This window comes from Canis lupus, chromosome 1, assembly GCF_048164855.1.
Source record: "Canis lupus baileyi chromosome 1, mCanLup2.hap1, whole genome shotgun sequence".
Taxonomy (NCBI): domain Eukaryota; kingdom Metazoa; phylum Chordata; class Mammalia; order Carnivora; family Canidae; genus Canis; species Canis lupus.
In genome coordinates, this window is record NC_132838.1 from 38,858,732 (window position 1) to 38,882,850 (window position 24,119).

Below are 24,119 nucleotides of genomic sequence, written 5' to 3' on the forward strand. Positions count from 1 at the left end.
CCCCGGTGGCTCCGCGGTTTAGCGCTGCCTTCAGCCCAGGGCGTGATCCTGGAGACCCGGGATCGAGTCCCATGTCGGGCTCCCTGTGTGGAGCCTGCTTCTTCCTCTGCCTGTGTCTCTGACTCTCTCTCTCTCTTTGTGTCTCTTATGAATAAATATATAAAATCTATTAAAAAAATCTGTTTCACCAAACTGGCTTCAGACTCCTTGTACGCGTACTTACAGGTGCATGCGCGTGCACACACACACACACACACACACACACCTCTTTTAACCCCCTATGTGGTGATTTAAATAACGAATAGCTGCTTTTTCTTAGGTCCTTTGGAAGGACCTCTATTCTTAGGCATTAGAAACTCCTTGATTCCTCTGCCAAAATGCAGCAGATTCCTCATCAAAGCTGTGACCCTGTTGATTTTGCTCACTGCCAAATTTCACATTGTGATAAAAACAAAACAACAACAACAACAAAAAGCTTGATATTGGAGTGATTAAATTTCAGGGAGACTTGACAGAATGGAGTTCTTCAAAACCTAAACTCTGCCAATTTGAGGTCTCCAATTTATTCCAACAGCCATTTAAGCCTGAACGCCTCCATTTTAATCATATTAACAGTAGATTACAAAGACACTGAACACCCAAAGAACTCCAGTTGCAAAATGAATTTGGCTCTTCCCCCTCCTCTTTATGTTTGGAATGATCAAATATCTGCTAGCAGAAGCCATTAGCCAGAGCCAGCCCTTTTGTAATTTCCCTTTGATTCCCTCTGTTTCCTTAGCCAGAGGTCAGCACCTTGGCACTTGCCCAGATAGTAGAGGGGAAATAAATGCACCTACTATCCAAGCAACAGCTAAGGTACTAAGTTCCCAGTGCCAGCATTTAGCTCACCTTGAGAGCTCACATTTTCTTTGCATATGACTGGTGCTGCAGAGAATTAGTGATGAAACTAATCCACATCAATTCACAGCAACTTAGAGCCCTGGTCTGACTGTCATCATGCTCTAACCAGGGAGGCGACAGCAATGGTCCCCCAAAACTGTGTGCTCTTGGCCCCCTTCTGGATGGCACCAGTTGGTAGTTTATTAGGCCTTCAGTGGGGCCAGTGTAGAGATTTGTCCATGCCAAGCCCGAGCCTTTGCCAGCTTGCCCATTTCTCTGGTAGTGTACTCCCATAAAGCTGCAGGAAACCTGAATATTTAATGCAGATATTTTATTTGAAACCAAATGCCTCTGTTCTCCAGAGTCTACTTTCTGTCACCAGCCTACATCGTAGAAAACAGAATAAACATTTTTCTGCCCTGCACAAGCCAAGCTATTTTCATATTTTGTTTCCCCAAAGTCATTAAACTGCATGTGTACACAGATTCTAAAAACTCAAATATCCCCTTACTGTTTTTCACGATATTGCATAGTGGGAACAAACTGGGGCTTTCCCATCAGCCAGCCTGTGCATACCTCCCAGCTCTGCCCCTTACTCTGTGACTTCCAGTGAGTTATCCATACTTTCTGAGATTTGACTTTCTCAATTATTAAGATGGGGAAAAAACTATCTCCTTCACACAGTGCTACTGTGAGAAACAAGGGAGATAACACACAAAACGTACTTAACATTGAGTCTGGCCTATAGTAAATGCTTAATAATGCATTTAATATGGTAAGTGCATAAGTGTTTAACCAGTGGTATTGTTAATATAATCATTATTAATATTATCCACTTATAAATGGCTTGAATTGAAGATTTATCATGACTTGATAACGACACAGAAATAGAGATGAGGAGACTATGAGTTACAAGAATTTCTACACAGCAATATGCTTGGAAGAGGAGCTGGGGGATTATCTTGTGTTTCATTCACATAGAAGCACATTCATTTTCCTTAGATTGTGTGAGTATTTGGGGTGGTGAGGTGAATACCGGCGCTGATGGAGGCTTATTATCCTGTGGTATCTTCCATTATACCCTTTCTATTCTGCTTCTGGGTGTTCCATGCCAGACTTTTCCTGCAACTTTTCTCCCATGGCCTAGAATATTTAAGATTTTTGAAAATTATTTTACAAAGTATCTTATTCCTACTTTAAAAAAAAAAAGCTTTGAAATATACTGTGAAATAGAGTTAAATATCTAAGCACAGGTTATTTTCTTCCTTTGTGTTGAATCAAGGAAGAATCTTCTAAAGTTGGGCTCTGTCGATAACCTTGGGAGATATCACTACAACCTTTCCGGACAGAGTCCCATATTGAAAGATGAACTGATTGAATCATATATGAGGTAATTGTCCTCAATTAGACAATAAAGGTGATGGAAAAACAAGATTTTTTTCTTAAAGTTTACCTTTCACTCAATCAACAGATACTTTGGAGTATAAACAAGAGGGCTTTGGAATTGTGAAAGGTGAAATGGAACCTTTCTGGTACCTTAAAGTAGTTGGAAAACCAAATTTCTGCTCAATAGAAATCAGTAATATTCTCTTATACATTGGCTTAAGACTTTGATCTAGTTCAATAAACAAAGCTAGAATGCATTATTTTTTTCCCCTGAAATGATTGGCCCTTCACATAGAGATTCAGTTTCAAAAGGAATGGCAAAATACAAGGAAGATTTAATGCCATCTCTCAGCTTCCTGAAAGAGAAGATTCCCTAGCCAAAGAGAAGAATAAAGTGTTAAAATTTCTCTCCTCCTTCAGGAAGATTCAGATGTTTACATTTGAGAAGGGAGAGTGAAATTTCAGGGGCATTCATAGGTCCTTGAAAAAGCAGAGTCCAATCTTATGTGGCTGGAGAATGGACAGCACTTCTGTCTGTGGAACTGAGTGGTGCTAAGGCTTTGAGTTTGTGCCACGTTGTCTTACGCAGTCCTGGAACGAGGACACTGGGTTCCCTTTCGTTTGGGTCCAGTGAGGTGTATCCTGACTGTATCATGTGTAACCAGTCAATCAGAGAACAATTAGCCCAACTATCTGGGGGTCATCAGACATCTGGGTCAGGTTGCTAAAAAAACACCAAAGTACTCAGCCACTGAGACTCCCTAAATATTACTCAATGGTCACCTTTAAAATGTCAGTAAGAGCTAATCACATGTATTTACAAATACAGTATTGACTAGAAAACTACTTCAGCCAGCTATATTTCTAAGATCTAGCGAGAGCAGTCTGTTGAACAAAAAACAAAAAGTCTTAAAATGCAGTGTTTTCTTGGAGGCCTTAGGTCCCAGAAACTGGAAACACTTCCAACAAATAAGGGGAAATAAAATTTCTTAAATGAATAGGATAAAAGACTACAAGCCCTGTTATCAAAGTTGGGATTCTGAGCACTAAATTCATTATTTTTTACAGCAATTTCTTTTTGAAGCCAAGGATATTTGGAAGATACTATTACAAAACAATCTGATGAAGCACAAGTAACTTCAGTCTATACATAAGAGGACATGCATTTTATTAACTTGTTACTGGTTGATGTTAACATACATAATTTAGTTCCCTCAGGACAATCTGCAATAAAAAATGTAGTGATACTAATAACAAATGTAGAGGAATGACTTTTCTTATTTACCGTTTCTGACACCATTTCCGCCAAGGCGGCTTTCTCTTGGACATATAGGCTCTGAATTTTCAGTGTGTTAATCCTTACTAACGTTCTTCTAAATCCAATCCTGGACATAGATTACTTTTTTTAATTTTTATTTCCATTCTCTTTGCACCAACCCTCCAGGATATTTACTGATCTCTCTTTGTCCTGTCATTCTTTCTGTCTTACAGAGCCTGAGTCATTTATGTGCATTTAAAGCTATCTTTGGATGCAGCCCTGCTAAAGCACAAGGTAGTCTGATGATGAAGTACTTCACCCATTTGCACTTGTTTAGAAGAATACCCTCCACTTCTCCGCAGTGTACTTCTCAAGTAAAGCAAGTTGGATATTGGCTCCTACGTTGCCCTTTGTGTACAATTTCTTTTGACTCTTAATCATCCTGGCAGCAAGTGTGTTCAACATGAACTGGACCACACATGGTGTCTTTGCATATTCTGTGCATATTCTGCCTCCAAGGATTTGGAAAAATCTCAAAGTCAGTGCTAGAAAAAGAAACGTAGTAAAACAAGATTGGGGAAATAAAAAAGTCAGTTACTTAGGAAAATATGCCCAATTATAATATAATCTGCACAGTACGTACCATAAGTATTTTAGAAATAATGCAATGTTGTCTGTAGGGAGAGATGAATGTTGCAACTAAATAGTTTCTGAAGAGCAAACATAAATAAATGTACTGACTCTTAAGACCTTGGCATAGAGCGTACAATAATGAGTTGTTTTGACAAGTCCAAAAAATGTTTCTGTCTCTCCTCTTTCCTATGATTTGGCAACTTCTTTACCTCATATTGATTTGTTCCTCATTTCCCTTGCAACAAAATTTACCTTCTTGTAAACATATCATCTGATATTCTTTCCACAAAGACTATTTCTAGAGCCTCTACCTTCTTCCTAAATGATTTACTACTTTTTCGTTCCTTTTATTATTCCTCCCTCCACTGAAAAACCAAAACCAAACCCAAAAATTTAACCAGCACAGAATAGAATATTACATTTTTCCAAACTATCCAGACGATGAAGACAATGATGGGTGTAGAGTTCTGTGTGGATGGCTGTCTCAGCCTTACAAGATGGATAGTAATGGGTCTCCTTTCAACCTCAAGCCTCTGTCTCTAAAACAATCTCCAAGTCCATCCTTGTAACAGAATTGCTAATAACTGCTCTTCCTGCATCTCCATGTCACAGTGGGTTGACCTACTTCTTCCCCTCCCTGACTTTTCTCATGTGTTCCACTACTGCTGAGAGACAGGAGACAAGGTATACTTCCAAGGGGGAGATGCTCAATTCAGCCAACAGAATTATGAGAAACAAGGCCCCTGTCACTTCCTTTTTAACATTTAAATTCTGTCTAATGTTTCTGACTGGTGGTTCCATTTCTTTTCAAGTACTAAGTTATTTCTCAAAGACAAATTTTAGATTACATTGTTCTCATCGTCTTCACCAACGTAAGTATTCCTCAGATGTGCATGGTGCTGTTTGAATAAAACATTTGTTTCTTCAGGAAAAATGTATGTCTTCCCTGTGGATTGAAAAACAAGGTACTATATCCCCTTCTGCATTTCCTCTCCTCTGGGTAGAGGGAGGGGATCATATTCCCTATTGGTAAACTGTGATTTTTGAGAAGTTAAAACTGAATTGAACAACTTTTTCTGGATTATTCTCAGGGCTTACCCTATATTAAATGAGCTGGATTTTGAGTTTTAGAAGGTCAGCTCAGCACATTACTTTTATTTTCATGTCTTTAAAACTTGTAAATGAGTCTGCCACAAGGGCAGCCCAGGTGGCTCAGTGGTTTAGCACCACCTTCAGCCCAGGGCGGGATCCTGGAGACCCAGGATCAAATCCCACGTCAGGCTCTGCATGGAGCCTGTCTCTCTCTCTCTCTCTCTCTCTCTCTCATTCTGTTGCTCATGAATAAATAAATAAAATCATTTAAAAAAATCTTGTAAATGTGCCCCTCTCCAAATCTTATATTTCATCAATAAGAAAAACAAGGCCGAGAATGGTTAAATGACTTACTCAAGGCTATACAGCTACCTTGTGGAAGAAAGTGGATGGTATCCCTGATTTTCTGATGTTTTCATTTACCACTACATAAATGAAATAATTTTGCAATAGTTCCACAGATATGTATGTGAAGACCATGCACACTCACTGAATAGGTTTAAATGGATCTTCATGTTGAACATTCCTTCATGTTTGAATCAGTATGGTGCTTCCATCAGAGCAGAGTTAGCCACCAGTACCACTAGTCCTCTAGCTAGAAAAGAGACCTAACGTTTTGTCAGCACTATACATTTATAAAGGGCTTTGACACACATGCTGGCATTCTTTCCTCATTCTAGCCCTAAGAGGTTGATATAATTAATAGTTTTACATTTTAGATGAGGACACCAAACATTCTCAAGTAAAATCCTCTCTGTTGCTCAAGTGATGTGACTTGAGAGACCATGCTCAAGAGAGACCTTGCTCAACATCAGAATCCATTTAGAGCCCGTTCAAAACTAGTGGATGTGTCCATACTTCCTTAGCTAGAGAGCCCTGAGAGAAGAGCTTTAATGGATAAGACACAGCACGAGCACGATTTGACTTCACAGTTTTGACTAATCCAGCACACCTGGCCAAGTATACATGTGTGCTTATCTGTAAGTTTTGAGGAAATGGTGTATTAATGATTGGTCCTCAAGTCTCTAACATTTATGATGATGAATCTTACCTTGTGTTTTTTTTTATTTTAAATTAGATTTGAGAGAAAGCAATTATAGCTCCTGTTAAGTTATTTCCGACAAAAACATTTTGTAAACAAACAAGGAACTAAATAAATATTTTTGCTTGGACTTCTACTCTATGAATCATTTAAGAAATGTACACAAATCATGGCAATGTGTGTTTTTCCCCCCTCTGGATGACTTTTATTTCAACTTTTCCATATTTAAGAACATTTTCAATTATTTATAATCACACTTTATAAAGTCGCTTTGCTGCTAGAGCCAAGATAAAGTCATATGTGAGTTAGCTTCATATTTTATTTGTCTTCACCTGTAAAAGATCTGGTTTCCCAAGAGTGTCATACTATCATGAGGGGATATTCTAATAATTCTATTGAGGTATATAAAATATTCATATTTTTTCTAAAATGAAAAAGAAATGTCACGAAAACAGTTTTAAAATATAAAATTTGATAGTGGTGCACATTGGTGTTTAGTGTTCATCCTGAGAGGAGCCCCTACATATAGCCACCTGATATGAATGTAAATAAAACCCTCACTTCTTTCAGGAACACCAATGCAGAAAGAAGTATAAATCAATAGTATATCATTAATAGGAACATTTTGACTTTGTATAGACCATCAAAATAATCCCATCAACATGGAGTTGTCAGTATTAGGGAATCAAGATGGAGACAAAGAAAGATGACGCCACACAAGATCAGACACAGAGGATGTCCTGGGCAGGATTGGCAAGAAAGTGGGGTGTGGCCTAAGCATTGCCTATCTCCCTCCCTGCTGCTCCTCTTAGGAACACTCAGGAGTCCTGAGAACACATACCTCCTGTGCCTGCCTCCAAAACACCATCCCATTTCATGCTCCAGACTTCCCCACTACTTTAGGTGCTACTCCCAGAGGCAACTGTGCTCAAATTTGTAACTCCTTAGAAAACAGTCTGATGAAATGAAGCTCTTTAATGCAGGCAACTGATCATATGCCCCTGATCACTGACCGTCCATGAGATAAAAGCCTTGGCCCAAAGTGCTGACAGATGGTAGAGAGTTTTTGACCAATAGCCTTGTTAATTGTGCTAGAATAAGAAAGCACTGGGGGGAGGGGGGGAAAGGAGATCTGGATTCAAGGAATGGTTTACTGTCAAGTAACTCCTCTGGCCTTGGATAAGCCACCTGACTTGCCTATGCCTTAGTCTCCCCATGTAATAAATGAAGATTTAGGGGCACTTGGGTGGTTCAGTGATGAGTGTCTACGTTCAGCTCAGGTCATGAACCTGGTGTCCTGGGATCGAGTCCTGCATCAGGCTCCCCACAGGGAGCCTGCCTCTCCTTTTGCCTATGTCTTTGCCTCTCTCTCTGTGTCTCTCATGAATACATACATTTTTAAAAACTAAAAACTAAATAAATGAAGATTTAAAGGGTGTTTTGTGAGGGAACAAAACAGGCAGCCAATTATTTTTATTACTGTTAGCATTATAGGATTTTTCAAATCATTTTGCATCTCCTGTTCATTTGCTGTGCAAGACATAAATCAGCCATACTACTACTAGTTTTTCAAATACCAACCATATAGAATTCACAAAGAAAATCAGAGTAAATTAATTTTCCCTTCTTTTACATGAATTTTTGTTTCTTTCAGATATAAAGATTCACACATAACTAATGCCAGATGTACTTTTTGCCCTTACAGTTGGTCAATATTTGGTAAAAGTGTCGGGAAAATACAGGTATGCAGAAATGAGGAGCTTCTGAGCCCTGGTTCTCCCCAGCCCCTTGGGTAGTTCATCAGAGGTAGATGTGGTGTACCTGGACCACAGAGCTTGCCCAGGCAGTGGAGACTTTTCCTGTGCACTCTGCTGGCTTGTAGGCCTGTTTCTTCCCTAGCAGTGCAGTTCAAAACTGCTGATTCATGCTCATGATACAAGCTTAATGACCATGAATGCACTCTGATTTTTTTCTTCAGGCACATTTTCTTAGTAACTAGGCTCATGATATGCTAATACAAATTGGCAGACTTGAACTGAAACTACAAAAATACAATCAGCCACTTGGAAGGAACAAAGGACAAAAGACTCCAAGGCTGCCCTTTCACCTTGGGTTTTCATTTTGGTGGTGAAGGCACACAGTAAGTGCTCAACAAAGAGAGGTGGTGTTCAGGGGAGACCCATGGTTACCATTAGGATTTTAAATCACTCTGAGTAGTAATTCTTTTCATTTAAAATAAATTTCCTTCGAGCCCTTTTAGTAATCTGGCATTAAGAGGCTCTGCTGGTTTCTCTCTTTGTGTCAAATAGCTCTGGCTCAGCAGCATCTACTGAAACCAGGGAGGCAGAAAAGTCAAATTTTGCCTTTTCTCAAAATCCATCTTGGCCACAACCTGGCTGCATCTTGCTTCTGAGTCATATAGGAAAGGTTCATGGGAGGTCACCCTAGTTCCAGGGACTAATTTGGAGTTTTAATGTATTGCCATTAAAATAATGCTTAATCTCTTCTTGTCAGCTGGCTGGATGATACAATGATATTACCCTGTGTTGCTACACAAGTGATTAGAGTACAAGAGCACAGCAAGTCCTCCTTCGACAGCAGACAGCAGCCTCCCAGGAAAGCTCAGAAGATTCTGCAGAAGAACCAGCCTTCTGCAACAGACAGATATTCCCAGAAAGACAATTCTGAGACTGGTTCATTAGTGCCTGTGTTTTCATTGCACTGCTGAGTGGAATGCCAGGGCCCTTGGCTTCTGTTTTATTGAGGGTCTCCTCTACCTACCTGAGTATCACATATTTTCTGACCACAGACTTGGAATTACTGTAAAGTGAGTGATCTGATATGAACCAATCAAAGTTCTCCAGGCAAATTCAGCTCAGATTTGAAGTTGTTTCTATTCTGAAATGAGCTTTTTCTTTATTACTTGGAAACATGTCTATTAGGTGGGACTGGGTGAGTCTGTTCTAAGATGCTAAAATTAAAAAATAAATAAATCACCTTGGGTAATTTCATGCCAGAAGCTACAATCTCCTGTTGATAAAAAAGGAAGATGTTTGGTTTCAATTGTAAAGGTCACAGTTGCTCTGCTAAGCTGATTTTAAAAGTGATGTGGTGATAAGCATAGAAAAGGGTAAAGAAATTCCTTACAAAGCAGAATGAAGTTGAGGATTTTTTTTTTTTTCATCACAGGGGAATAAGATTCAAATCAAAGTCCTGAGAAAGAGGTCATTTTGAGATACAGAGAATTAAAGATTGGCTCTAATTTGTTTAGGTTTTTATAAACTGCTTATAACTGTTTGCTCTGTTAATCAGTTCAGCATTTACAACAATCCTGACATAGTTATTACCACTTTATAATAAAAGTACTAAAAATGAGAATTTTATTTTCTCTTCTGCACTCTAAAATGCTTAGTCTTAATATCATCTCAAAAACCAAAATCCTATTTTATCTTTTGAAGTGATCCAGAGCCAACAATCTACTCAGAGACCATTACTATAAACATGGCTGTCAGATTAACCCTGGAGGAAGCAGTCACCATAATCTCTTTAGGTCCCTGGGGGTGTCACCAAGTAGTACTTCGGGCAATATCTGAAGGCTGATCACCATGAAACTGGAGTGCTCCAAACATCACTCCCACCAGGGGCATCCGAGCCACGGAGTCCAAGACAGAACAACCCTTGCATTTAGACTCTAGTGAAAGTGTCCAGGCAGGAAGATTTCAGGAGGAAGTTATATTAAAATTACTATCCTTATTATTTGGGTGAGGAAATGAGGCACAGAGCATTCATGATTCCTCTACCTCCCAGCAACAAAGGGATGAATTGGAATCAATTTTTTCTGCCCCTGTGCCTTAAATTGGGCATCCATCAGACCATGCCACCTCCTTTTGTGAAAGGAAAAGAAGAAATAGAAAATTGGATAAACAAGCACAAAAGCTGAATTCCAAGGTTAAAGATAAATCCCAGTTGACACAATAGGGGCAATTTTCCAATGATCTGTTGTTGGAAGATGGCGGACTAGACACGGGTTCCAGGGAAGAACCAGAAACAAGTTCCCTTTGAAAAGTGTTATTTGAGCCAGAGCAAGGATATTGAACAAAATTCTGAGAAGGTGATCCTGACATATATTTCCTCCTAATAGCTGGCTGGGTTAGCAAAGGAATTAAATTCTCTCTCCACACCTCCAGCTATCCCCCAACTAAGGAAGGGCTAATTCAATTCTTTAAGAACATGTATCCGTATTCCAAATGGCTGAACAGCAACACATTATTAACATGGAAATGGTCAAAACAGCATGTCTTTCCTAAGGACTAATGAAAGGAAAATATGTTGGACTAAGAGTCTGTTTTCAGACAGAATATGAGAAGAGAAGGAATAATAAAGGCAAAGATTAGGAAAAGAGAAAAGATGGTAAGAAGATGGACAGGCCAAGACCTAGTCTTGGCTTGGGGGCATTGACTTCTTTTCTGATCTCACCCTCATTAATGGCCACCTTGTCACCCTCTGTGCCCAGTGAATGTATTGTTACCTGGAAGGCTCTTATTTCCATAGAGTATTGGAGCTGTGGTCCAGCTGTGTTCAAGAGCCCGAGCCCAGCCCAGGTTTTAAAAGGAAAATAAACTGCAGGGATGTAACAATTGAAAGGGAAAACTCTTAAATAAGAATTTCTCAAATTTTACTGGGAACAACTGACTGAAAGGAGCAGAAGAATAAGTACTTCAATTGAACATTTATTGAGCAAGTACTATATGTCAGTTATTATACTACAAACCCTCCCTATTTGCTCTTTAATGTTCTTAAGAAACATAGATGTGGAACTATCCTTGTTTTACTAGAATTAAGGAGGTTTAGTTACTCCATGAAGATCATACAATTATAATTGAAAGGACTGGTATTCATTTCCTGGTGGATTTTTATTTCTAACTAATAAAGATACAAGTGGAATTTATGCACATATAGTAAATGCATGTAAATGTTTCAAAAGGCATGATGATTAACTAGTATCTTTATTATAAAACTATAAAAGATTATCACGGGCCAAAACTTGATGAGGCAAAATTTCCCATTAGTACATCTGTAATTTTGAGTACAGGGAAATCTAAACAAGTAAACAAGAGAGGAGGCAGGGGAAGAGGAACCCATCAGAATCACTTGTGCAACCTATTCAAGCACATCTTCCATTCCTATATTCCCTCCGCAGCCCACTTCACTTCTGTTGGTCAGTGTTTTTGGTAGAATATGTCTCATTTCTTAGAAGCACCTAGTCATTAAGAAAAGAAACAAAAAAAAATGTTCTGACATCACTTTATAAATTTCCACACAAGTGAATATATCTATGCCTCTTCATCATCCTATACATATAGGATATGTCCTTCTCTTTGACTAGGATATATTCCTCAAATAAAGAAATTTCTGGATGATTTGTTCTCAAGTTATTTAGATTCTCATGTGTTTTGGTAATTCATTTATATCACACACAATTTTACAGGTAACAAATATTCTCACAATAATACAAATAATTTATGTCTTTCATTTGCTTCACTAACATACTCTGCACATAAATGTACAACTTCATCAAGATACTGAGTTCTGATCAGATTAAAAATAAAGTAAGTTACTTCATTAGAAAATAGCAAATCTCCTACAAGTGGTATAGGAAGTGATTTCACTGAATCTCTCTACTTTGTCATATATTCATTAACTTATTAAATATCAATTTATTATTGAGTGCCTATAATATTCCAGGTAGCTGGATTTTACCAGCTCAAGTAGAACTTACACCCTTTGTTGAGAAACTCATTTGCTTATTTTGGAGAAATCTCTTTCAGACTATGGATGTACTGAATGATATTAAAGATATTCAGAAACATCAGACTGTTGTTTTGCTCTTGAATGACTATATTTATTGGAGATAAAGCCTTCATGTTTCTCAGGTGACACTTTCCAGATGTCAGCATTTAGTAATAATTACTAGTAATAATTTAAGTCACTTATCTTGTTATGTAGGCTAAAATTTGGGCTTTGAAGAACATTGGGTTAGTTAAATTATAATAAAAACATAGACCAAACATACTGAAATGGGCCCTATGGACTCTAAATACCTTAGTGGTGCTGGTTTAGGGAATTCATAGTAAAGCTCTGATCTGTAGGTGAATCTATATCAGTAACCTGCATTATACTACACATGACACCAGAAGAATGAGAAGGCACCTGGGACTGGGAATCTAGATTTTATTTACTTATTCATGAGAAACAGAGAGGCAGAGACACAGGCAGAGGGAGAAGCAGGCTCCATGTAGGGAGCCTGACGTGGGACTAGATCCCAAGTCTCCAAGATCATGCCCTGGGCTGAAGGCAGCACTAAACCACTGAGCCATCTGGGCTTCCCTGGGACTGGGAATCTTAAGGCCTGCATCCAAATTTCAGTTTGCAAGTTTGGGAATCACAGATAAATTACTTAATCTCCGAGTTCCCGTCACTTCATCTGTAAAGAAAATAATGACTTTGCCCCTATCACTGGGATATTATAAAGATCAAATGATCTAAGATTCGTGAAATGTTTCAGAAACTATAAGATGATATAATATAAAATATTAGTTGTAAGAAAATTTTCAGAAACTGTAAATGATACATTAAAGTGTTAGTTTTGCTATTGCCCTCAAAATTTTATTTTGAATTTTATAATCATATTTAAGCTTATTCATTACAATATACTTGCTTATTGTAAACAATCTACAAGATTCAGAAGAGGCAATGTTGTAGAAAGACAAGAACTCAAGGCTGGAATCAGCTGAACTCGAATCCCAGTATACAAGATCCATTTGGGCATCTTGCTTCTCTGAACCTGTTACTTCATCTATAAAGCATACATAAATATACTTTAATGTATGCAAAGCATGTAGTACAGTTGCTCAGTAAGTAGGCCCAATCAATGAGAATTACTTCTATTATTACAAAGTTTAATGGTCTTTGTTCTCTCCACTAACCATCCTTACAAATGTCCATCTGGCTCAAGAATTGTATCATATTCTGCTAGTTTTTTAGTATCCTCCTTTTTTCCCTTTCTCAATCCCTTCCAAAAGCAAAGGATTCACAACTACCATAATTATGCAAATGTATCAGATACGCATTAGTTTTACAGTTATGCTAGAGGTTATATCCTACTAAGATACCTAAACAGTGAGTCTGGTTTGAAAGGTAAAGTAAGACGAGGGTCATGCACAATTGAAGACATGTTCTTATCAAGGTGATTCTTTCTGAGGTTATAGCCTCACTTTTGTACTTTTGTATTTTATATTTTCTTTTTCTTGAACTGAATGTTTTGAAAATACTATCCCACCTGAAAGAATCTGGTAATTGGTAAAATGAAGGTTTGTCTGAGAAAGAAAACACTGCTGCAAAAAAATCTGATTTAGTATCATGACTTTTATTCATTTTTAATACAGAATTTCATGGCTCATCAAGGAGTAAGCCAGTCTATCACAAGAAGTTGTCTTTTTCTTCATTTTAGAAATTTCCCTGCTGTTATTGTGTGTGTGCTTTTGAAATATCAACACTGTTTATAAGGAAGGGAGCTGGGAGTCTGTTCTCTTTCCCCTCCCTCTTTCCAAGTTCCCTGTATGTGCCCTTAAAGTCCCTCTCACAATTTCTTCCTGCAGCCCATATTATTGAGTGTCATAGCTTAGCAACAATCATCATGTCACATTAAATTTATAGTTCAGCTAATGTGATGGAATGGTCTCCATTCCAGAATCTCCTAATTTTCTTTCTTCCACACAACTACAGACTGGAACCAAAATGCTCAGTCAAATATCTTTCTTATGTAACTAACAGGAGGTAAGTGTTCTCCTGTTTCTCTTCCTCTCTCACTCTTATTCTCTATCTCCTTCTGAATTTACATAACTGGCTTTCATTATAACTTAACAATGTTCTGAGAGCACATCAGTGATTCTCCAGATGGCTCAAACTGATCCATGGGAGTACCTTTCTTTTCAAATTTGATCTTAGAATAGCCAATATGTTTCTAGCAAGAACTGACTAAGCAGGTGACTTGTCTATTTCCAGTTAGTTTCCATTTACCTACTTTCTGATAATGAATATTAATATTCCTTGATATTATCGGTCCTTTAGGTATCTCTCTAAATTTTATCCTTTAGGATTTTTTTTAAAAAAATACTTAATCTGTGGACCAGTTGAAGAAAAAACTTTAATTTGAAAAAAAAATTCATTATTTAAATCTGCTTTTCTTCCAGCATATGTTACAACTTCTAAAAGAAAGGTCTTAAACTTCAAGCGAAGGACAGCCAGATGTTTATTCTTAAAGAATTTATGAGAAAGTGAAAAGTATAGCTATAAATAAATAAAGAGAAAAGAAATATGGGGAAGAGAAAGGTATAATGTTTTATATGTTCTTCTATTTCCTCTCATCAAATTCTCTGCCAAAGTGCTTAATATAAGGTTATAACCAATTTGGTTACTGTAACCAAGTACTGGTACCACCAGCACAGATTCTGCATTTCTTTTATCCCCAAATAATGGAAAATAGGGGCTCCAGAATGATCCTAAGAGCTGTAAATAAATCAGCAATGGCAAAATATTCTTTAGAAATAGTAGTGTGTGTGTGTGTGTGTGTGTGTGTGATTTCATTGCCTTCTCTGGTCTAATGTCAACTAAATATGACAGAGTAATATTTCTGTAGTGAGTAGGTAAAAATATTCTTTCTCAGTTTATTTGAATTGTCAAAATGTTTTTATTGAGCCAAATAGAAACTAAGGAAGTAGAACTACTATTAAAATTCTAACAGAATGTAAAATGTGAAGATGTTTATGTCCATCTATAAGTTCATATATGAGCAAACCTAAAAGCTTTAGTTTTCAGTGTCTTCTGGAGGTTCATGGTAATTCTACTCTATCATTTATTCAATTATTTGCTCACTTGACAGACCTACTATTTGAATATATAAAAGGGGAGGGAATAGGGTAAGAGGAAGAAATCTAAAGGAATTTTGAGGAAATTTCAGGCAGAGAGTAGCATATGAACAGGGAGCTGAAGAAACTTGTCATTTATGGTAATTAGCTTAATTTCTGAACAGCATAGGAAGAAGGTGACAATTGACATAAGTGAGAGAGAGAATGTAGATGGTTTTCTATGACATACTCTGGAACTTGGATTTTGTCCCTTTTTCATAGGTAAGGGGGAAAATAGATACATTTTGAGCAGGTGAGTTGGATATATTATTGAATTTCTGTGGATATTCACAGTGACAGCAGTGTGAAGGGTGTCTTGAGAGCACCTGAATCTACAGACAAATACATATTAGGAGACCACTGTCATAGTTGAGGTGAGAGATGAGAAAAGCCTTAATCAATAGTAGAGGAGTGGGGATTTACAAAGACACAATTTATAGGTCTCAGTGATGGTTACACATCAGAGATGAAAGAAAGACACAAATCTAGGCTTTTTGGCTTCAACAGCTGGGCAAACTTCTAAAATGAGAAATGCGAAAGGAAAGGTAGGTTGGTGGAAGATGATGAGGTCAGTTTGGGACATACTGTGAAGTATGAGACATAGTTCAACAGTACACATTGAAGCACATACATCTCAAGCTCAGGAGGGAGAGGACTGAGATTTATAAAAAGATTTATTTTTCAGATTTGGGGATCAACAGCATAGATGACTGTTGAAACCCAGAGAGTAACAAGCTTGCCCAGAGAGAACCTAGTTGGAGGAGAAAGTCCTAATAACAGAGCCCTGGAGAACACAAACACTTAAGCTATCATTAGAAGAAAAGAAATTAGAAAAGAAGCATTTTTTAAATAGGAAGGATGACTATCAGGAGAGAGTTATGATTCAAGAGGGAAAGGAAAAAAAATAGCTTCAAAATTAGATAAGATGAGGACTGAATGATAATATTGTCTTCACCCATAATTATGTCACTGATAAACTATGCCAGAGCAGATTAGTATAGTAGATTGCAGAGGCTATGACCAGTAAAATTTAATATGCACCAATTTTATCAATGGATCAAGTCATAAATTCTAAAAATTACACAGAAATAACATTCAAAAGAATAAGTTCATTTAAAAATGAAAGTGTTTGCATATGCTATATATAAAAATTGGCTTAGAAATTATATTTTCTAAAAGAAAATTCCTTCAAATTAGGAAAATTCTGATTAAAATAATTGTATTTTGAGAATATGAAGCCACACTTTTGGCCAACAGATACTAGACTAGCTGTACACAGCTAGAATGATAAACAAATTATATAGAAATATATAAAATAATATTTACAGATGTTGTACAATAGTCAGCACAAGGCAGTATCTCTAAGAGAATGGAAACAAGAAAAAGCTTGTTTTCATGACCCGTGTTTTCTGGCAGAAGCAGAGAGGCAAGAGGAGGAATCCATGTAAAGCACAGAGATCTCATTAATCAGATTTTGGAGAGGTGGGGTATTTTGAATAGTGGGATGGAACAATGGAGAGAAGGGATTATACTCAGCAAGAGTTCCAAAAACCTGCACAGGCCAATTCTTGAGACTTGGTGAAATAAAAGGTTGTCCATGTTAGGAACACTTCACAAGGTTGAGATAACCGCCAAGGAATTATGAACTCAGCTACCATCTGGAGCTTGCACAGAACTGGGCCAAATTCTGGTTCCAATCAATCAGGGTAAGAGACCTTGATGCACACCACAAATAGCCAACAGAAATCATAGAAAGGCCATGTGTTAGCATAAGGTCTAACTTAGCTGGACAATAAAACATGTTCTAGATCAGCCTTAAGCAAGCCTAAAAACAAATGTTGAAAAGATCAAGCTGATTCCCACATAAGTAGATTTCTAAACAAAACAACTCCATACTCTTTAAAGGAAGATAATAAAATCCAGAATTTCAACAATTAAGCACTCGGCATCCAGTTACAAAGCAATTACTAGACATGCAAAGAAACAAGGAAATAAGACCCATAACTGTAAGAAAAATCAATCAATAGAAGTATGCCCAGGAATCATTGAGGTGATGGAATCAGTAGGCAAGGTTTTTAACAGCTATTATAAATATATTCAAGGATTTAAAAGAAATAATGAACAAAATAAGAAGAGAATTTGAACCTATTAAAAAACAAAAACAAATGGAGCAGTCCAGGTGGCTCAGCGGTTTAGTGCCGCCTTCAGCCCAGGGCGTGATCCTGGAGACCAGGATCGAGTCCCGTGTCAAGCTTCCGACATGGAGCCTGCTTCTCCCTCTTCCTGTGTCTCTGCCTCTCTCTCTGTTTCTTGAATAAATAAATAAAACCTTTAAAAAAAAAAAAAGAAAAAATTAAAAAAACATGGAATTTCTAGCGTTGAAAAAATGCATATATAAAATAAAAAATTCGCTGGTTGAGCTTAAAAACAGATTAGATGCTATAGAAGAAATGATCAGTGAACTTAAAAGCAGAAAAATAAATAGATTCCAAATAGAAACACTGAGAAAACAGATTTGTACCAATATACAAGACACCTTAGATGAAATGGACAGATTTCTTGAAAAACATACATTGCTGAAGCTGACTTAAGAAAATGGAAATCCAAATAGCCCTATACCTATTAAAGAAATTGCATCCTTAATTTAAAATCTCAGAGAAGGGCAGCTCCGGTGGCTCAGAGGTTTAGCGCCACCTTCAGCCCGGGGCCTGATACTGGAGACCCAGGATGAGTCTCACGTTGGCCTCCCTGCGTGGAGCCTGCTTCTCCCTCTGCCTGTGTCTCTGCCTCTCTCTCTCTCTCTCTCTGTGTGTGTGTGTCCCATGAATAAATAAATTAAATCTTAAAAAAATAAAAACAAAATAAAATAAAATCTCAGAGAAATAAAAACAAAAAGAAAAATCCAGATCTGGATAGCTCCACAAAATTTTATCAAATGTTTGATAAACAATCCCATTTCCTTAAGAAAATAAATGTAGGGAACACTTCTCAGAATTACATTACAAGTTAGTGAGAATCACTTCAACAAGGACTTACACAAGTTCTTAGGAAAGATCTCTTCTGAATGTTATGGTCAAGAATAGAGCTAATCTAAGTATAAGTTTAACTTAATGTAATATAACTAATATAAGTTAAATATATATATATATATATATATATATATATATATAATTTATTTATTTATGAGAGACAGAGAGAGGCACACAGGAAGAGGGAGAAGCAGGCTCCATGCAGGGAGCCCAACTGTGGGACTTGATCCCGGGTTCCCAGGATCACACCCTGAGCGGAAATCGGCGCTAAACCGCTGAGCCACCCGGACTGTCCAAGTTAAACTTATATTTAGAGGGTTTTGACAGAATGGAAATTAATTCTAATTTGAGGGAATGACAAAATAACATGAAGCAAGAAAGCATATGTGCATGGAATAGTAAATACAATTAGACAATATCACAGATTATGCAAAGATGCAATCACCATGGGATACCTTCAGTTTCAAGAGAGGGAGTTTGAATTTTATTTTATAAGTGGCTATAAAGTCAATGAAAGTTTTTGAGCATGGGTGTGGCACATCGAATAGAGATTTTGCAACCTTGATTTCATAAAAGCTATTTGGACTGAAGGAAAGAAGTTTAATGACAGAGAAAAGAGGAAAAATCCCTTAAATGGCTTGGTATGTTTCTTTGGGAATGGAAAGAAAGACACAGTGCCCAGAGGAGGCCTCGGGGTAGATTCAAAGAAGAACAGCTACAAACCTCATCACATTTTCTAAGTATTAAGTAAAAATATATACGAGCTAGTCTAGATTCTAATTCCCAGGCTCAGAAAGAACCTTGTATGGTATGGAATCTGACTACTAAGACCTCACTGTATGAGAAAATAAATATTATTTCAATTTATAATAAATTTATAATACATTTATAATACATTTATAATAAATAAATATTATTTCAATTTATGCCATGTTCTTGGCCGGAAAAGACACTTTTAAATTTAGTCCTATATATTTACATATGAAAATTTAGGTAAGATCTATGACGTTCTCTCCCACACGAAAGAACACGAAGCTATGTTCAAATAAATTCATAATGAGAAGCAATTGTACATTGTACATTTACTGGATTTTCAATTGATTTAGGAGGGTGGATTTATCTACTGAATTTGAAAATGATCGATGCTGATTAAATCAATTATATTTGATATCATCCATAGTTTTATTTTTTTTTGCTCTCAACATGAAATTTGATGAATACCTTTTTCCTTCAATAACCAAGGCTCATGTACAGATATCTCTGAGGTAGCATCTAATTCTCCGTGAATGTTATCTGGGGACTAAGGCAGACAAGAATTTGATATGTTGTGACTTTGCAGCAGTAAACAAATCACAGTTAAGAAAGCAGTAATTAAGTTTGTGAATTTGCTAACACCACAATTGATATAAAAGAATTTTCATGATAACCAGACTAAAGAAAGACTTGTGTTTTTGTAGTAGTCTTCTTAAAAAAAAAATCAAAGCAAACAAAAAAATTGTTAAGAAATGAATAGTTAAGGGGTGTAGGATTTCTATAAATAATTTGAGTTTGTTCATTTTGCTGAATATAGAAAATTTTCACTTGCCCATTCATTCATTTATTCAACAAGCAAATACTGAGCACTGCTATCTCTGGGACACTGCAGTAGTTTGAAGTAAGTGAGTTCCAGAGCCAACCACAATGAGAAGAAAAACATGTACTCATGTGACTACAGAAAATTATTGCAGGTAATACTGTAAGCAAAAGCTTCCCTTAAACATTTCCCTATGCTTGAAAACAATTCTTTTTAAACATCATGGAAACAAAAAAATGCATAACAACTTAAAAGTTTCTGTTTTACTATTCATATCAAGTCTCATAAATTTTAAATATTTTCCTTACCTGGTGCAAGTTTCCTCTCCTTAAGAATTCATACTGCACAAATCTAGTGAACATTTACTGTTTGGCAAACACTGATAAGAGCTGCCCTCTTTCTGGAAAAATTCACAGGTTAATGGGAGGATGCCTCCTGTTTGTAGGGCACTTTACAATTTACCGAGGGATTTATTTTTTAACCGATTTGGTCTCCACAACAGCCTCTGAGTTTGGAAGGCAGTCAGTTCTGTCTTCCTGGAGGTAATATGGAGCTCTAAGACTTTGTGTTTGTACTTATGGTGAGTGATGGTGACATGCACATGAATCCTCTAATTCCTAATTCAGTGTTCTTTCAAACACAACATCCAGCACATATGTGTATGTGTGTCTGTTGTATGTGTCTATCTATCTACCTACTTATCTATCCATGTCATAGGAAATGGGATTAATAGAAATGCATTCGCTTTCAAGTTCTCTGTGCCATATAATTTGTGGCTATGGAATGGCGAGTTTAAGAAAATATTTTCTTAAGTGTGTCTCTCACTATATCAAATTACAACGCTATAGTCAGGCATCTCATGTGCAAAGAGTGGCATAGGCTTTATAGTTATAGAGGGCCTATTGCATGCCAAGTACATTTTTAAACCACATTGTATGCATTAAATCAATTAAACATCATGATAACACTATAAAGTAACTTCTGTTTTTATCCCAAGTTTATATATGTATGTGCAAGCTCACTTTATATACAAAACACAGAGAAGTTAACTTGCTCAAGATGATACCATCAAAAAGTAATAGAAATGTAATCTGAGACAATTTGGCATCAGAGCTAGCCCTATAATATAGGATGATATTTAAGAGGGAAAGAGTCTCATTAGCCAAGTACAATGTCTGATAGAGACTTCAGTGGTTACATTTTAAGACAAATATTAGTATATACCATGTATTACATAGAAGGTGCATTTCAAACCTCTGCCTGATAGCATTTTGTCATGGATGGTTTCATTATATTAGCTGGTTGCTACTTATATAGCTTAGCTATTGGATTGGTCACAGGACAGAAACATTTTAAGGTGGATGAATGTAGAATGATCAAAAACATGAAGAAACTTCCAGAAGATTATGGCAATACAAGAGCTGTTGTAGCGGAGCACTTGGAAGCCAAGGGGGTGACTTGGCTTAGTCTGTGGCAGAAAAGGGCATAATGAGCCCAAGAGGAAGAACCAATGTCAATGGACATTCCATAAGGAGTTCTCAGTCCGGGAAGGAAGGCAGATATGTCATACACAATTATACTCGCTTGAGGCATATGTTTAAATAGGGGTAATGTGCATGGTTCAAAGAAGTTTCAGAGGAATGCTGATTTTACCAGGCATAGGAAGAAAGGTCAGGAAAAAATACATGTCTGAGGAGACAGCTTCTAAAGAATGGATGGATCAAGCAGAAGAGAGATTATAGTAAGTGGTTCCTGCAACATTTTGATTTCTAAAGCATTCAAAAGTATTTCAAAAGCATAAAATGCTTGAAGCATTTTAAATACAGAATAAAGCATTTGTTTTACTATTAAAGATAGTATATTTCAAGAAATTATGGAAATAACTCATAATAGATTCTTTTCTGCCATAATTTTAATTGATAACAAGTTAATCACAAGGCACGAAAGTGTGTGAGAAATGGGGGAAGAGGCCATCACTACAGGAAGTAGCGGGAGGGCAGAATTTAATGAAGTATTATGTGGTAGTTTTTTGTTTCTTTGTTTATATCCTTTCACTGAATTTTCAGAACCACCCCATCAGGTGTTTTATGCCCATTTACAGATGAGAAAACAGAAGTTTCGAGAAGTATTTGTTACCAGTAAGTGGTAAATCCAGACAGGTTTTCCAATTCTAAAGTTCATGCTTCATTCACCCTGACCTTTCACTCTAATCTCCACAGGAAATACAGATATGAAAGCTCTATCAAGGATCCAAATGAACCTCTACAGTCATGCTCGGCAAATCCATGCTCAGGGTTGGCCAAGTGGAACCTTTGGGAGGAAAGAATCAGGAGATTACAAAATCTCTCCTCCTTCTGCGTCTTCTTAGTCTTGGTGGGATTTGAAGCAAGATGTTTCGTTTGTTGCTATGTCTTCATCTCTGGATGTCTGATAGGGGTTGTAGGACCAGGGAGGACAAAGGAAAAAGGATATGCATAAGGCTTTGAGGAAAAAGGAAAAGATCACGGCATTTCCACTTTGCCCAACTGAGTTCTTCAGGGCAGGAGAGCAGAGAAGTCTTCAAAGCAAAAGCCCCAGGTAGGAAAAAGTGAATTTACTTGTATTAGCACCTAAGCACAATTGTAGGTGGCTGGATAAAGCATAAGTCTCAAAGAAGTAAGAATTCTTTAATGTACATTGTCAGAGGTAGGAACCATTGCAAAAGCAAAGATGCATGCAGTCAGTCTTCCCACTTCTTTCTAGCATCATAAAGAGAGAGAGTGATGGAAAGTTCAGGTCTTTGGAAAGGAAACTTACTCAGCTAGAACATCAGAGAGGAGAAGAAAAGGTATGCATAGGAACCAGGATTGACTAGAGATACAAGGAAGTGGTAAATGTCAAGGAAGTTAATGAGGAGGATGTCAATCACCAGTTCAAGGGTGTTTTTACTACCTCTTATTGGGCTCTTACTCTCTTTCCCTTATCCAGCATTCATTTCTCTCTCCTCTTACCAGGACTATGATTCTGCTACAAAATCTTTACCAGCCTCTTTTTGCTTACAGAATGATCCATGCTTCTCAAACATGCAGTCATTATGCTCTACAATGTAGCACACCTTCCCTTCCCAACCTGGTCTTCTACTCTTACTATGGGAAATCTTCACCATTAAATTGATGTATATTCTATTCCTAAGTATTTTTGTGCTTTCTCACCTTCATATTTTGGCTCTTCATATTCCTCCACCTAAATGCTCCTCTGTCTAATTTTCCATTCTTGCTGTCTTTGAACCTTATATACTATATGAAGCACACAAAAGTTGCCCCATAGAACCTAATTAGAATAACATCTTTATGTCTCATCTCCTGTATATTTTGTAAACTCCCGAAGGTCAATAAAATGTCCACATAACCCATTATTCTAAGGCATAATTCCTTGTACGTAATAGGCACTCAATATATAACTGATAAATGAAGATATTAAAAAGAAATTATGATTCTATTAACTAAGGAGATCTGGAAGGATCATTTGCTAGCATCTAGTCTAATGCCTTTATTTTAGAGATGAGGAAACTGAATCCCAAGGAAGTTAATGATCTTGATCTGCATAATAACTACTTGAACCACAGCCAGCACTAAGAATAATAGCTAATATCATTTGACTACCTACCATACACAAGGCCTGACTACAACACTTTGCTTATTTCAACTTTTAACCTTTGAACATCCTATTCAAAAGCTCATTTGATAGAAAAATAGTTATGCAGAAAGACTAAGTAATTCATACTAAGTCACATACTTTTGTAAATAGCAGAATCAAGATTTAACCACACTTAGATTGATTCCAGAGTATGCATGCTTAACCATGACTCCATTCAGTTGGACCTTTGCCATTCTATCTCCATTTGTTAGCACAGTAGGGTATGCAAATATTGGCTGACCCAGGTTCTTGCTATAAAATGAAAGGCTTGTAAAAAAAAACCACATACCTGTAGGCATTCCTTGATATTACTAATAAAGCTAATAAAGAAAATGAAGTTAGTACAAGCCAACAGCAATGTGATTTTAGTTGAGAAATGAAGTGTAGACCCTACTTAACAAAATTTAGTATTTTAGTCTCTACAATTCAGCTTTCCTCTCAGGAAGTAACAAACAGACTCAATAAAGAGAAACATCGTTGGCTATTCTAAACCTACCATTTCTTCAATTTTCATTGTGACCTACGTGAAAGGAAAACAAAATATTTGTAGTGCTCATGGAGATTTTTGGGTTTATGTTCTAGATGT

The 24,119-nt window shown here is 37.0% G+C and overlaps 1 pseudogene; it reads right to left on the bottom strand.

The window, feature by feature from the left end:
• Positions 1-4,049: 4,049 nt before the first annotated feature.
• LOC140633861 (DDB1- and CUL4-associated factor 13 pseudogene) overlaps positions 4,050-24,119 on the bottom strand; it is a 209,846-nt pseudogene continuing 189,776 nt past the window's right edge.